The 17,537-nt window shown below is 38.7% G+C and overlaps 1 protein-coding gene across 8 annotated transcripts in view; it reads right to left on the bottom strand.

Annotated features, from left to right (window-relative positions):
- The window catches only part of KLF12 (KLF transcription factor 12), a 447,719-nt gene that overhangs the window by 377,648 nt on the left and 52,534 nt on the right, over positions 1-17,537 (bottom strand). For 2 of the 8 annotated variants that reach the window (XM_058682929.1, XM_058682936.1), the window contains one exon: positions 9,811-9,862. The exons of the other annotated variants lie outside the window; for them this stretch is intronic. The gene's annotated coding sequence lies outside the window, so the exon portion shown is untranslated. The remainder of the gene's footprint in view (positions 1-9,810; positions 9,863-17,537) is intronic. 8 annotated transcript variants of the gene reach the window in all.

The following is a 17,537-nucleotide window of genomic DNA, read 5'->3' as shown; positions in this document are numbered from 1 at the left end:
CAAGTACTATCCAGAGCCAACAAAGACAAATACTGCCCTCACGGATTTCACTCACTCAAAGATTTTTTAGTTAGGTATTATATAGCCACGTAGCCTTAACAAGAAGACACACGATCGCTGCCATTTTTTCTTTATGTTAATGCAACGATTTAGAATATTTGATTTTGATAGTATAGCCAAGGAAGCATTAGATTCCCTTAATTATAAAAACCAGGACCTTTTTGGGCATAGTTCAGAGAAATAATCATGAAATTAGAGTTATTATGTCTTTCTCCTGCAGAGGCTAATAAACAAAGATACAATGGAGATTTGGAATGCTGAAAGGTCAACTCTAAATGTCATTACAGATATAATGATTCACACAGTGATAGAATGGGCTAGGTAGTCTGTGACAGTGACGACACTAACCATCAAGTCTCAAAACCATAAAGGACCTTAGTTAGAGCTAGTAAAACTCTCAGTTTTTACTAGTGATGTCTAGAAAGATTGCACGATTTGTGCACTCACATAGATGTTGTTATTTTGGAATCCATATGGTTTTTTCCACATCCTGCATCTTATCCAATTATACTACTCTGAGTCTGATTCTTTCTCTCTTTCTCTCTCTCTCTCTCTCTCTCTCTCTCTCTCTCTCTCTCTCTCACACACACACACACACACACATACTACCATGTATCTGAATCATACACAAAAACACATGCACACATACACTGTGTCTGATTCACACGTCCACATTGTATCACTGTGTTGAGTTCATACACACATATACATTATACCATCCTGTGTTTGATTCACATGCAAACACAACACGCATATATACACATATGTACACCGCACTGTTTGATTCATATATACAACTTATTCGTATACGTATCAATCTATTTTGTATTACTGCATATATATACATACCCACACGCTATACCACCATGTATCTAATTCATATGCACATTCTTACATCCTAGTATATACACACATACACTAAAATATATAATAAATCACATTCATATTCAAACTATTCAGTGAGAAATTCAAATGTGAAAGACACTCGTGACTATTTCAAAGTTATTGATATTTCTATTATGTAGCAATTTATCTGGACTCTCATTTACCTCCATCACAGTGTCTAGGGACTACACAGGAAATGACACATATCTAGGTATTTATGATGACGTGGAAATCTGGTGACCCCTCTGGTATCCATTTGCATGAAAACTTCTGTTTCTTGGCTCAAAGGTGAGGATTTTAGAACTGTTTGTGTTGTACTGTGCTCCATATTATCGGGTAAGGGGGTGGATATGCACAGCCACCAGACTCAGAACGGTATTGTGTGTCCTTGCTTCAGCACAAATATCCACTTTCTGAGACCATAAAGCAGGGTAGGAGTGATGTGGAGAAAGTGCCTGAGGCACACTGCCTAGGACCCTGGCTACAGAGTGTGACCTCAAGGGGCATTCCCTCTTCTGCTCAAGGGTTGACCATTCAGAGCACTCTGAATGATCCTTCTAAATATACAAAATTAGCATTCTTACTGGAGTTAGAATTAGCAATGGAGAAGTTCTCTCAGAAGTTTTATGAAGTGAGCAAGAGACTGAAATTGAGAAGACGCTCCATGGTAACTAGCTGATGGAATGATTCATCAGTACACATTAAATGGCCCTGAATACCTATGGATAAGGTCTTCAAAAATGGTGTTCAAAGTACCTATGGTTTATTTTCTTCAAGCTGCATGTTTCCTGTTTAGGAATTATGCCTCATTTTTGAGAGTAGACTAGTAACCCAAATACAGATTGAAATGCAAGAGATTCTTCCTGGTAACTAACTGATGGAAAGATTCATCAGTACACAGAAGGCAGCCCTGAGGACCCGCCCCTCAGAGGAGATTTTAAAAGGGGCTGGAAGTCCTGCAAGATGCAGGCAGGCGCATTGTGGGTGATGTGGCCTCTGCACATCCACAGTCTAGTAAGGCCTGTGGACCCAGAGAAAATACTTAGCAGAGGAGACTATGAAGGGGAAATGGAGACACCTTTGGGGGGGGTTTCAGACCATACTATGTTATTCTAATAAAGTCTACTGAAGCAGATGGTGAATATTTTGAACACTTGCTTTCTTAAGCTACATGCTCTAATAGTCTAGTATGCTTTCTCCATCCATAAATAATTTCCCTTCATTATGAAATCTAGCCATTACCAACTCATATACATATTATAAAGAGCGAGCCGGTAGAGTCAAACTATGAGATATTCCTTTTATAATCATTTTAGATAATAGTCTCACAGTTTTAGTTAACATAGTGGGGGGAAAAAAACCACCAAGAAAATGGTAATGCAATCTGAATATATACCTCTGGGTCTCAGGCAGGAGAGTTTGACCTATCACTGAAAACATCAAAAACAGCTGCCCATTGGGAAAAAGTCCTGCCAAACCAGATAAAACCATCACCCCAGTCTTGGAAGACAGCTGTAACAGGTTGCTAGTTAACCCTTACAAATGGGACATTATTGCAAAAAAAAAAAGGAAACACACAGATTTAAGAAAATAAACCATAAGTACTTTGAAGACCATCTTAAAGCCCTAAGCCAGAGCCAGAGATAAACATCTGCTATGGACCAAAATGACCAAGCCATCGTGGAAGTTTAAAGCCCAGGGTCGGAGGGGACATAAATAGCCAACTGCTTTTCACAATCTGGGATGAGCCCTATCAAGGAATACAGGGAAACCCTCAAAAATTAGCAGGTCAAGGACAAACTGCTAATTAGGCTTGACAAGAAGGAATTTGTGAGTAACCTCTCAAAGCGCTCCAAAGCAAATAAAAAATGTTGCTCAAAAAGATAACACCTTTGGAAACAAAGTAAGATTTTCTGTGAAGCATATATTTTAGATGAGAGAGAAAAAGAGAGAGACTGAGTAACTGTTTCTGTGGTCTTTATTAGGAGAAGTATTAATACTGAAAATATCAACGTATATTTCAAAACAAATCGGAACTAAATCAAACAGTAATTAACTTAAGGGACAGTCTAAACCTAACTATTAAACTAGATGTAACACAAATCTGATCGGCATGATCACAGAATTAAAAACTCAAGGTGGAATTTGTAAACCATTGGCTCAAATATAAAATTTTAATTGCAACCAGCCACTCCACAGAAGGATGTTAACAGGGTGCCCAGCCACAGAGCTGTCAAAACGAAGACCTTCCAAATACTGAAGAAAACAACGTATTGAGGGACAAAAAACAAACAGGAATTAATGACAGAAGATGGTCAAGCGCTCTCTCTACTTGAGAGCAATCAACAGACTGGAAGAAACCAAGGACCAGTTCTAAAAATCACATTTTGCCGCGGTTAAAGCGGTAGACAAATGACCAAGAGACAGAAGCAGGACACCAAGCAGACGGGCGCTCAAAGGGGTCTCATCTTAACATTTTTATAAATGACGTGGATGAGAAAATGCACAGGAAAGCAGGCAAGTTTGCATTAAACTTTTCTAGTCACAAAAATGCCAACAGACATAAGCATCTTTTTAGCATCACTCTGACAAATGTGGTAGAATGTTTTTAACCAACTTCCACTCAACTGTTCAGATGAACCAACGATCTCCATTCCCGTTGTTAAGTCACACTGACTGACGCCCCAGGAGCAGTCCAACCAGCAGGCTCCTTCCTGAGCAGGCTGAGAACCTCTCCCGCAATCAGTTGAACCGCACTTCTAGTAAGAATAGCACGGATCCTAAACCTGAGTACGCAGTCACACCTTATCATAATGTGATTTTCTTAAGTGACACGTTACTTAAATAAATGAAATAGGAGGATGAAAAGATGCCTGTGGGTTTCTATAAAAAGCAACTTGAATGCCTGGAAAACTTCCAAAGATTAGTTCATAAAAGATACAATTTTTTAAAAACTGGCACTGAATAAGGTATGGGCCTCATAATTGTACAACAATGGGAAAAATTAATCATAATTAACTGCAAGAGCGTGTCCAAGTTTTTACTTCAAAGTCAGGAAAAATAGACAATCCACTATGGGTTTGGTTTTGGTAAGAAACATCTGTGGATCCACACTGGGAGAAAAAGTCGAGGCCTTGTATCAAAGGTTTGTCAGAAAGTATGTATTTGCAAGTTTATGTCTGAATAAAATATTTGATATGTGTATATCACTTTTATGCTCCTCTACTCTTACAACTTTTTTGACTAACTGACCAACTATTGATCTTTATTTCTTTCATTTATTTCTTTCCACTGTATTTATTAGTATGCCTACTATGTGCCAAGCACTATAACAGGGGCTGTGAATACAAAGAAAAAGGTTTTGGCCCTCCAAAAAGCCAAAATTTAATGGGGTAGAAGGAATGCTAACAAATAATAACAATCCATTATACTAAGCATCATAAGTAAATGTTAAGTGTCAAAAAAAAAAAAAAAATCTAACGTAGTCTAGAGAGCAATGGAGTGAGTTCAATGGATCAGACAGACTTTAGATGAGGCCAGGAGAGAGAGTACAAGTGATATGTATTAGGTGGGAAGACACGTTCTGACAGAGCGCATGTGCAAAAGCAGGGCAGCACTAAAAAGTGCTGGGGGTCCCCTAACACCAAAGTTCCCAAATTGTGAAGAGGCTGGAAAGGTACGGCAGGAGCTGTCCTGTGAGGTACGAAGTTATCTAAGTTTCAGACATAAATGACAGGGAATCATTATATTTTAAACAAAAGAATGACAGAGTCATACTTGTATTTCAGCCCAGCATCTTTTCTAAGCAGTTTAGAAAACGAATGGAAGTAAAGATACCAGTTATGAGACTATGAAAATAATCTATTAAAAAAAAATAAAATCACAGCAGAACAATACTAAGGAGGTAAAATCAGATGACAGATAGAAGGGTGAGTGAAAACAAGTCAAAAATTGAGAATCTGGGGCGCTTGGGTGGCTCAGTCGTTAAGCGTCCAATTTCAGCTCAAGTCATGATCTCACAATACAGGCGTTCAAGCCCCACATCAGGCTCTGTGCTGACAGCTCAGAGCCTGGAGCCTGCTTCGGATTCTGTGCCTCCCTCTCTCTCTGCCTCTCCCCCACTTGTACTCCTCTCTCTCTCTCTCTCTCTCTCTCTCAACAATAAATACACATTAAAAAAGAAGAATTAAAGGGGCACTTGGGTGGCTCAATTGGGTAAGTGCCAACTTTGGCCCAGGTCATGATCCCATGGTTGGTGAGTTTGAGCCCCTTGTCAGGCTCTGTGCTGACAGCTCAGAGCCTGGAGCCTGCATCAGATTCTGTGTCTCCCCCTCTCTCTCTGACCCTTCCCTTGCTCATGCTCTATCTCTCTCTCAAAAATAAGCAAACATTTTAAAACATTTTTTTTAATAAAAAAAAATTGAGAATCAAGGGTTGGGAATTTAGCAGCTGACAGTGAAAAATGTATTAACAAAAATAGGAAATGAAAGCTTTCTGAAGAAACATAAAGAGCACAGTTGTGAATATGATGATTTTGAAATGCTATTATATATCCAGATGGAGATATTTAATAGGGTGTTGGCCTTCCAGGTCTAGTAGTCCAGAGGTGAAGGTGTCTTTCTAGGACTCATGAACATATGGATAAAATTTGAAGATGCAGAAACAAATGGGCACACTAAGAAAGGAGAGAGAAAGATGACACACTTCCAAATACCAACTTTGGGGCCAAAAAGAGAAGGAGTAACCAATACAGGAGACTAACAAGTAACCAAAAGGAACAAGCAGGAACGTGGAAATAATACAGAAAGGGAAGTTAAAGAAGTAACCAACCATGTCAAAAACAAAAGCAAGGTCAAATAAGATCACCAATGAAACTATTGTACTTAGCAGTTAAGAGATTACTAGCAAAAGAAGCCTGAGCTTAGTCAATGGAGATGAAAACAGACATGGGAGACATGGTGATGGCAGTGACCTCAGAAAAGCCAGGAAGTAACCAGATTCTGAGAGCACTGATGTCAGGGCACCCCTAACCCAGAGAAACTTACCTGCCTGCAAGCAGGAGGGAAGGAGGTGCATAGCACTAGATAGTGACAGGGCTACAAACTGGTCAAGTGAGAAGCTGAGATGTTCTTGACCTACAGACACCTATTGTTTCCAGGACACAGACATTAATCGGGTGACAGTGAGAATGGCATTGTTTGGTAGAAGGAATGAGAAAGGCAGTGAAGTTTCAAAACTCTCCCTGTGGGCAATACAGGGGACCTCCTGAGACTCTGGGAGTGGGTCTGGAACATTTCCCTCATGGAAAAACACAAGGTCATTTCATGATGGAAAAATTATCAGTGTACATGTTTATAGAATCATGGGTGGCAAGTTATTAATAAACTTAGCACCCAAAAGTCACTATGAACAACTCAAAAAAGATATTTTTCTAATACACTCTTGAAACACATAAAATGTTAATAAAACAGGGGAGCCTGGGTGGCTCAGTCGGTTAAGTGTCTGACTTCAGCTCAGGTCATGATCTCACAGTTCATGAGTTCGAGCCCCATGTTGGACTCTGTGCTGACAGTTTGGAGCCCAGAGCCTGCTTCGGATTCTGGGTCTCCCTCTCTCTACCCTCCCTCTCTCTCTCAAATATAAACATTAAAAAAATTTAAAAAATATATTAATAAAACATAAACACTATCCAAATAGAACTGAAACTAAAACATACAGCATTACACCTTTACAGAGTTGTGATGCTCTGCATAGTATTAACCACCAGACCTTACTAAATAATGCATGTTTTTTTTTTATTTTTTAAAATTTTTTTTTAATGTTTATTTATTTTTGAGACAGAGAGAGACAGAGCATGAACTGGGGAGGGGCAGAGAGAGAGGGAGACACACGACACCTACGTAACAATTTAATGATTATGACGATGTGGGAGAGCTATATGAAAATGATATAGTGTTTTGGTCTAGAAACATAAGCCAAATAATCTATAGGATCCTAATTTCCAGGGAATTTATAATACAATTTATACCATTTAATGCTGGCAGAGATACACTCGGGTATATTTCATCAAAACCAGAAAGAAAAAGAAATGCACATACAAAAGGAAAAATCACTACTTTACATGGCAGGTAGCAAACCTACATAAAATTAATCTGTGCGAGAATTATTTTTAATGGATGGTGAACTAAAATGACTCAACAGAAACAAGTGGTAGTTTAAGACATCAAGATGTCAGTGGGCTATGTTAAAAGGGCAACCACGTCATGGCGTCATCAGAGACAAGACTCTCCCTGACTGGCTAGGACTCTGACCCTGTATAATGATTTTAAATTGGTGCTGATGGAAAAATATGAGCAACTCTTCACGTATAAACAAAAGAATGTAAAATACAATGTCAATCTAATAAATAGCACCTCCCAAATTTCCCTTCCCCTTAGAACTGAACAATCTACCACAAAAACTTACACTACATTATGGAAATGCAGAAATAGTGTTCAGCCTTCTCAATTCAACCTGAGTTCTCTCTCTATAAAGGAAATTTTATCTGAAGATACAAATTTACCTGGAAATAAGAGGAAAGCAGATCCATGCCACCTAACTTCTCACCAAATTACATTCCATCTTTACTATTACTTAAGTGTTTGCATATTATCATGCCTTTCTTTTATACCTATTAGCGCTTAACAGAGTCTGGTATATGGCAGATGTTCATTGAAAACACAACGTAGGGTGTGGCGGTGGGAGAAATGGGTAAAAGTGGTCAAAAGGTACAAATTTCCAATTATAAAACAAACATGTCCTGCGGATGTAACGTACAGCCAGTGAATATAGTTTAAAATACTGTATTGGGGCGCCTGGGTGGCTCAGTCGGTTAAGCGTCCGACTTCGGCTCAGGTCATGATCTCACAGTCGGTGAGTTCGAGCCCCGCGTCAGGCTCTGTGCTAACGGCTCAGAGCCTGGAGCCTGTTTCAGATTCTGTGTCTCCCTTTCTCTCTGCCCCTCCCCTGCTCATGCTCTGTCTCTCTCTGTCTCAAAAATAAATAAACATTAAAAAAAAATTTTTTTTTAATAAAAAAAAAATAAAATACTGTATTGTAGGGGCACCTGGATGGCTCAGTTGGTCGAACATCCAACTCGTGGTTTCAGCTCAGGTCATGATCTCACAACTTGTGAGCTCAAGCCCCCCATCAAGCTCTGCACTGGCAGCATGGAGCCTACCTGGGATTCTCTCTCTCCCCTTCCCCTGCTCATGCTCTTGCTCTCTTTTTCAGAAAGAAAGAAAGAAGAAGAAAGAAAGAGAGAAAGAAAAAAAAAGAAAGGTAGATACTGTATTGTATATTCAAAAGTTGCTAAGAGAGTATATCTTCCGAGTTCTTATTACAAGAAAAACAAATGTGTTAACTGTACGTGGTGATGGATGTGAACTATACTTATTGTGATGATCGTTTCACAATATATACTAACACTGAATCATTACGTCGTACACCTGAAATTAACATGTTATGTCAATTATATGTCAATATTTTCAAAGAAAATTAATGAAAACATTATGATAAAAAATAAAAGCATGATCACTTTGATAAAAATGCATGAATTCTTTTTTTTTTTTTTTAAATTTTTTTTTTCAACGTTTTTTTTTTTTTTTATTTATTTTTGGGACAGAGAGAGACAGAGCATGAACGGGGGAGGGGCAGAGAGAGAGGGAGACACAGAATCCGAAGCAGGCTCTAGGCTCCGAGCCATCGGCCCAGAGCCTGACGCGGGGCTCGAACTCACAGACCGCGAGATCGTGACCTGGCTGAAGTCGGACGCTTAACCGACTGCGCCACCCAGGCGCCCCAAAAATGCATGAATTCTTGCTAACTCCTGATCTTTACCATTTCCAAGATACTCATAGAATACACATTTATATAAAAGATTACACTCCTTAACTATATACAAGAAACCAAACAATATGTAAGAGTAGCCTATCAATGCTATAGTGCAAGCTACAACTTTTGAAACTTTCTTGCTCTTAAACTAACTAGCATGTGTGTTATCACACTCCTATGACATTACTAAGGATTATCTAAGAGTAACTGATATAACTGGATTTAACCGGATTTTTTTCTCTCTCTTTTTTTCCTTTGCTTAGGGATTCTGACCATATGATTTTAAAACACAAGATTTTTTTAAAGGAGTCAAATACCATGGATTGGGGGTAGAGGTGAATCACATGCAGTAATGTTGACCTTTGCAATTCCATAAACCTTTCTAAGACTTTTCTGAGGCATAGGAAGTTCCAAATCCTGCTCAACATTGCTTAAGGAAATGCTTTGTTCAGGCTGTTTTCAGAGAAAACAGTCAATAACCATGCATGTGCCTTTGAATTCAGCTGCACCAGCTGCTAACTTAATGACACTGAAATTAGGAAGCTTTGTTCTAAAGGTGGCCACAGAGGCTCCTTTGGTATACTTATAGTTCTCAAACAAACCGAATCCTTGAAAAGGCACACACAAATACACACATGTCCAGAGACTGTGTTATTTGCAAAATGAAATAAACAAGTCAAACAGCCCAAATAAAAAGTGCAAGAATTCAGGAGGGAATGCAGTGTGAAGGAAAAACCTCAATGCCTAAGCTTTCATTACTTCGCTTTAAAGGCAGAATGTATTTCTTAAAATATTTTCCTAAGAACACGGGGCATGCTATGACTCTAGTCAACATTTATTCAGTACTTCATGTATATTTTAATAATGCCAAGAGTGGCACCAAAGGCTCAACAAGAAGTAATGTGTTGTTAAATTTTGCAATCTTTCTCCCCACCCCCCCATTTTACATTCCCATTAGCAGCAGCACAAGACTCATCACCCAGCACCACATACCTGTTTAATCGTATTCAGAAGGTATTTTCTACATGCTGAGAGGCTGCGAAAGCTACAAATAAGTAAAAACAAAATCACTGATTAAAAACTAAAACAAAATACTGTGTCTTCTGCTACTGTTTTCTCATTCTTAAATATGGGGGTAGGGGGTGCATGAGTGCAGGCGCGCTCGCGTGGATACTTTGCTACCTGTAAGTATTCTTTTTCTGGGGTAAGTCAACTCTGAAATATCCAAGCGTAGGAGAGATAATCAACCCAGTGAGAATTTATAAACTGGTAGAGGATCACACCATGTCCCCCTTCTACCTTGCTCCCAGAAAATAAAACATGCCATGGGGATGAAGAGAAGACAGGGTTCTAAGACCTGGTAGTCAGGCTGTTCAAGTCCTCAGGACAGCCTCCACTGACTTACAACCCACAAGTCACAGCATCTGGTCTTTATCACCTAACTTGACTCTGAGATTACCCAAAACTCAGCTGTTGGTAGGTGAGTCTGTGAGTCTCCATGCGAGTCTGGGATACATGGAGATAGAAGACCTGAATTACACGTCCTAACCAACTTTATCCTGATGGTTTAAGCCTGGCTAGATGTGGGATGTCCTTGAATGTAACAGGGAAGCAGACAAACAAATGAGGAAGTGACAGACAATGCTTGGAATGTTCCTGGAATACCAAAAAAATCATAATTTCTACACAGGATTTGAGGCACAGCACAGCAGTATGCCAAGAGGGCTCAGGTGTGAATCTATTCAATTCAACAAATATTTATGACGCATCTTTTGCCAACTCAAATGTAAGAAGGATTCCAAATTGTGTTTATGTCCTCGGGATATAAAACAGTGCTGGAACAGACAGCAGGCACTTAACATCGAAGAAAGAAGGAAAGGAAGAAAAGGAAAGAAAGAAAAGGAAGGCAGGCAAGTAAGGAACTTGGGAAGAGTAGGCATTTGCTGGAACTGAGGACACAAAGATGAACAAAGTGGCAAATGAACTTCAGAGGGTGCTAGCTGGAGACTCAGTCAGGGCCTCCCCCCATTTTCTAATCCAGCTTTGAGTTAATCAACTTTTTCTTGAGATATGAGACAGATAAATGAAAAGTAAACAAGTTTAGAAAAATTAAGCTTCAGGCTCCTGCTGCAAACGTTTTGAAAACAAGAATCTAAAACAAGTTTTTAATCCTGGCCACACATGAGAATTATGTGGGAAACTTAAATATGCCAGCTATTGGCACCTGGGTCCTGTGTGGGATTAAATTACCAATTAAATTACAATCGTCAAGGAGGAGGTAAAGGTATTACTATTTTTAAATACTCATGTGATTCTAATCTGCAACAAATAATGAGAACCACTGTTCCGTAAATAATGATAAAGTTTTCTGCCCAGGGTCTACTATGAACTTGACAAGCTAAAACAAAAATGCAACCTATATTTAAGAACCATGTGTATGTTTATAGCTTGTACAGTAATATATGAAACTCATTTGTTTAAGCAAACATGACCAAAAACAGGAATGGAGAAACACTAGACACTGATACAACCAAAAATTTCAAAAAAGCTTTAGATACCCAGCTCAGCACACCGACATAAAATGTCTCTAAATAGCTGAGAAATAATTACAATATAATTAAAAGTTTTCAAACACATGATTCTGACATTAATTTGAAGATTACTTATTTTGTTACAATTACCTATACTTTTTAAAAGCAGTTCTATTCATAACAGGCCCAAATTGAAAAGAACCAGGATATACCTGAATACCTCCACTTTTAAAAGTAGGTTTTATGTTCTAAAACTGATGGTGGGACACTGAACAATTCTGTGACTGTCCCAAAAACTACTGAATTGTACACTTTAGATAGGTTGAATCGGCATGCCAACTATGTCAATAAAGTTGTTCTACATACAAAAGAAATTTTTTAAGTGGACTTATCTTCTCAATTAGAAATGAGTTTTTTCATAATTGTACATGGGCTGTGGCTGTCTTATTAGTATAAATCCATTTTTAATGTTAAATTTCATTTTCTTTTTCATATGCTCCTGAAATCAAGGGTGCAAGCCATACTGAAAGAATTTTGGCTTCAACAGCTTTTAAAACTCACAGCCTGGGGCGCCTGGGTGGCTCAGTCGGTTAAGCATGTGACTTTGGCTCTCAGGTCATGATCTCATAGTTTGTGAGTTCGAGCCCCGTGTCAGGCTCTGTGCTGACCGCCCAGACCCTGGAGCCTGCTTCGGTTTCTGTGTCTCCCTCTCTCTCTGCTCCTCCCATGCTCGTGTTCTCGCTCTCTCTCTCAAAAATAAACATTAAACATTTTTTTTAAAAAATCACAGCCTGGAGCAAAAATGTGACATTATAAAAAGTCACATTAAATTACTGCAATTAATGATGTCATAACTGGGGAGCAGGGGATAAGATGTGATTAAGTGGAACACCTGCGTGGCTTGGCCTGTTAAGCATCCAACTCTTGATTTTGGCTCAGGTCATTATCTCATGGTTCGTGAGTTCAAGCCCCACATTGAGCTCTGCACTGACTGTGCAAAACCTGCATGGGATTCTCTCTTTCTCTCTCTCTCTATGCCCCTCCTGCGGTGCGTCTCTCACTCTCTCTCACTCTCTCTCTCTCTCTCTCCCTCCCTCTGTCCCTCCCTCCCTCCCTCAAAATAAATAAACTAAAAAAAAAAAAAAAATGTGATTATCAGTGAATCACTAAGTGTGATGTGATGGAAATGAATTGGGCCTAAATGTCTTAAGCCTCCAAGGTCTAGATATGACCCCACCATTTGTGAAGTGAGTATTCTTAGACAAACTATAAAATTGCTATAAAAACTGTAAGTCAGAAATTCATTATAATAGTAAGCTGAAGCAATGTTTAAGAAACCATTTGAAAACTGTTTGGTGTTTAAAAAAATAGTGTTGAAATTATTTTGGCTTTGTTGCAAAAAGAGAGATCACCAAGTTCAGAGAGTCTATGACGTGTTCCAAGAACCTCTAAAATTTTGTTCTCCACCCACTTTTCCCTGTAGCGTCTCTTAAACTGCTTAAATTTTTCCCGTCTCCATATTTTCATCTATAAAGGAGAGACATATTTGCCTCTTTAGAAGTTACTGAACTAGGGGCACCTGGGTGGCTCAGTCAGTTAAGCATCCGACTTCGGCTCAGGTCATGATCTCACGGTCCGTGAGTTCAAGCCCCGCGTCGGGCTCTGCGCGGACAGCTCAGAGCCTGGAGCCTGTTTCAGATTCTGTGTCTCCCTCTCTCTCTGCCCCTCCCTTGTTCATGCTCTGTCTCTCTGTCTCAAAAATAAATAAACATTAAAAAAAAAATTAAAAAAAAAAAAAAGAAGTTACTGAACTCTAAATTAAGTCCTCTACTTTATTCTGGAAAATAAGTGCAGCCAATGAAATGACTGGTGCCTGGAGTCCTTTTGCCCCTTCTGGACCTAGGAAGATACAGAGGGTTTTTAGGATACTGTAATTATGTACGGCAAGCAGATTTTGTATGTTAGTTTGTTTTGTGGGTTTTTAACAAGAGTCCCAGCCAGCCAGGGGGAAGGGAAAGAACTAGAAGAAACATTATTAAGCAGCTTTGAAGTTCTGATAACTAAAAGGGCACATGACACAGAGGTTCTTATCAGGAAGGGTCCCTATTCACAGGAGAGGAGCAAATCCAAATTTCCATGCATAGAATTGCAACTTTTTTACAGTAATTAGTCCTTCTCTTTCAGAAATCCCATCCCAGTGAAGCTCTGCAAATGAATCAATTCTGTTTCCAAAAAAAAGTTACACTCTTCTCCAAAACAAGTAACTGTTGCCCCCAAAAGATAACCATGTTCTTACAAAAAAAAAAGCTTTCCATTTAGAAGGGGAAGACACAAGCAAATGGGAATGTTTCTACAAACTTTGTCAAGCATTACTTAAAACTGTTACAAGGCATGATTACAAATGACCGTGAATTTAATACTACTATTTAATTGAATCTTCAATTCGTTGGTAAGGATTAATTATTTCTTATATTACATTTCCTTCATTGTGTGATGATATGGAAATATATATACCCATACATGTGTGAGCTGCTCAGCTATAATTAATGATGCACTTTTATTCTCTATTATTGTGTGGAAAACATTCTGACACAAAATAAATGAAGCATAATCATTCAGTGTAATGATTCGAATGTACTGATTAATGAAATGAAATAGCTTCTCTGTTCTTTAGTTAAATTAAAACATTTACACACTGGGAATCGTAAGGGCATCCCTAAATGAATGTTTTCTAGGTGACCATTTTCCCTTATAGAAATCACCTGCCCAGCCATCACTGACTAGAAGTTCCCAGCAGTTGTAATATGTACCACTATCTTATATGCAAGAAACAAAAACTGTGTCTATTAAACTATTACACAATACTAAGCTGTCTTCAGAGATGTTAAAAAGTGTGTGAGGAGTAAACAGGAGAGAATGTGACCTATATGCTTAAAAATCACTAGATGGAAAAAAAAAAATTGAAAGAAGAATCATCTGGGGCCCCTGTGTGGCTCAGTCAGTTAAGCATCTGACTCTTGATTTTGATTCAGGTCACGATATCCTAGTTTGTGAGTTCAAGTCCTGCATCAGGCTATGTGCTGACAGCGCGGAACCTTTTAGGAATTCATTCTCTCCCTCTCCCTCTCTTTCTCTCTCTCAAAATAAATAAACTTAAAAAAAAAATCAAGAATCATCTGAATAGATAAATAGGTTGACTGATTTCCTTAGCCCCCATACAAACCTACTTAGATTTTCTGGAGACTGGGCTAAGGTACTAAAGCTGAGGACCCTTGAACAACCCAGGGGTTAGGGGAGCCAACTCCCCGTGCAATTGAAAATCCAAGTATATCTTCCGACTACACAAAAACTTTACTACTAATGGCCTACTACTGACTGGAAGCCTTACCAATAACATATTTTAGATAGTCAATGAACACATACTTTGTATGTTATGTATATTATATAGTTTGTTCTTACAACAGAGTAACCTACAGAAAAAGAAATGTTAAATCATTTCAGAACTGCACTGTATTTATCAAAAAAAACCTCCATGCAGAAGTTGATCTGTGCAGTTCAAACCAATGTTGTTCAAGGGTCAACAGTATTGGGGTGCCTTGGTGGCTCAGTCGGTTAAGTGTCCGATCTCACAGTTTGTGAGTTCGAACCCCCATCAGTCTCGATGCTGTCAGCACAGAGCCCACTTCAGATCCTCTACCCTCCCCCCACCCTCCCCTACTCTCTCACACACACTCACGTGAGCATGTGCTCTCTCTCTCTCTCTCTGTCAAAAATAAACATTAAAAAAAAGAGTCAACTGTATTTGTAAAAAGTTCCCCAGGTGAGAAATCTAGAACCAGCTGGCAGAGATCTATCAATTATACCAGTTCTCTAATTATAAGCAACTCAAACACAATGGCAGCCATGATTAATACCACACTTTGTTTTTAACAACTGTTTATATGTATACATAAAATACTGCCTATAGTGGGAATTGGCCAGCTTGAAGATATCACTAAAAGTGTGTAGATTTTAACACTGATATTGACGAGGGCAAGAGACAAAGGAAGCCCCTTAAAGTCTCTACGTAGTATTCCCTCTTCCCAGCACGGAACCCAGTCCAATGGGTGGAGCCCAGCTCCAGTGACAGCAGTATTTGTGTTACATTTTTGGTTTAGGAAGAGCTCAATGGCTTCTGTTAGGTCTACAGGTGTCCAGAGGGCCTCTGGTACCCAACTACCAACCTGGGTCACTCCTGGTCCAGGCAGCTCCAGAAAACTAGCAAAGCAATAAAGCAGTAGTACTGTTAAAGAGGCAGACAGAAGTCTTACAACCCAGCACCGCCACTTAACTGCTAGGTGATCTTGAGAATAATACTGAACCTCGATTATCACATGGAGGACTAACACGGATAATAATCAGATCTGTCACGAAGATGCACTGAGATAATACCTATAAAACACCTAGTGCAATAAATGGTACAAAGTAGGTGTCCGGTACTTAGAAAATGACGTTATCCCTATTGTTGCCTCTTCCATCTATCTCCTTTTTTATTAAAAAATTACTTTGAGCACTACAGATCTCAGTACTAATCATTCTCTCTATTAATATGCATTGATGTTTGTCTCTACTTCTAATTTACAACCTTAAAGACCATGTTTAGTGTTATGTTGTTTCTCTGTTCCTAGGAGCTCAAAACATGGTATTAGGCAACAAACAGATATTTTATCAATTCAACCATTCACTCAACAGATAATAATTACAGATTTGTCACACGCAAGACAACATCCTAGGCATGGGGAATACATTGATCTCTACCCCTGAGTTTACAATCCATGCTCAGTAAGATCTAGTCCATTTTAATGAATTATTCATTGGAACAGCAGAAACACACATATATGTATCACTACATACAGGCATAAAAAGACTCCTCCCATAGATTTACAATAACCTGTTCCCCTACTCCACTCTTATCAGAAAATAAGTCACCTTAATTATTAAAACTACCAATTTTAACTGTATAGACCATAGTCTCATGTTCAAACACCTCAAGTAATGGAGTCTAAAAGTGAAAAATGTCTATACATGCCTCATAACTTGTAAGAGAGCTGATCACAAATGCTACCTAATTAAAGTAGTGTACTACAAAGTCATCAATTCAAGGACAAAAGAAATTCACAAAAACATCTTTCTATGTGATGCTATAAAATATTTCAACATATTCACAGATTGAACTTCCTCTGTAATTCCAAAATCTCATTTTCTCATGCAAAATTTCTTCCAGTTAGGAAAAAAGCCTAAGTGAGATTAAAAAAAAAAAAAAAAAAACCTATCTTGAGGAAATTGTATGGTATTGTAAGGAGCTAAGAAAAAGATTGTACGGTATTGAAAACTAAAAAGTCTGTCAATAAAGAAAAAGCACCATTTTCTCCATTTGTTCAGCACCATACTTTGCTCCCCTCCAGTCCTACCTCATGTCCTGTAACCCCCAGATTCCACACTATGGGCTTAGACTCCTCCCACTTGCTGCAAGAATGACCCAAGACAAGATGTTTTTAAGTGAGGATGAACATGCACATATTTTTGTACAAGATGAGTATCTAGTTTGCTATTTCTGGCAAAGGACAGGGAATGTCCAAGGTTGTCAGTACAGCTTTTATCTCCTGTGATTTAACTGGACCTTTAGCAAGCACAAAATATAACTTCAAAAGAAAGGTTTTTTTCCCATGATAAAACAAAGCAAGCCAGGGAACATTTTCCAAGGTGGGGGGCACTGACAGTCCTTCAAACCAAGAAGTAAGTTGATAAAAAAATTTTAAGAGGGGAAAATTAGAAATGAAAGAAGTATTACTTTTGCAATAAGTAAAGCAAAATAAGGCAAGTATAGACCAAGTAAAGAAAAAAGTTTCGACAAAGGCAATATAGTGTACAACTAAAACATGAGGAACAGTGACTTTCAGACAAGAAGTTTAACTTCAGGTATATGACCACTGAAATGAGTGGGTAATAGATGAAATCACACAGTGGACTCAAATATCTTGGTTTTAGAAAAAATTTTAAGTGTTATTTATTTATTTTGAGAAAAAGAGAGAGAGCACAAGCAGGAGAAGGGCAGAGTGAGAGGGAGAGAGAGAGAATTCCAAGCAGACTCTGCAATGCCTACACAGAGCCAGACATGGGGATCGAACCCACGAACCAGGAGATCATGAC

The sequence above is a fragment of the Neofelis nebulosa genome, chromosome 1, assembly GCF_028018385.1.
Source record: "Neofelis nebulosa isolate mNeoNeb1 chromosome 1, mNeoNeb1.pri, whole genome shotgun sequence".
Classification (NCBI taxonomy): domain Eukaryota; kingdom Metazoa; phylum Chordata; class Mammalia; order Carnivora; family Felidae; genus Neofelis; species Neofelis nebulosa.
Note: the sequence above shows the minus strand (reverse complement) of the source record. Positions and strands in the feature narration are given on the sequence as shown.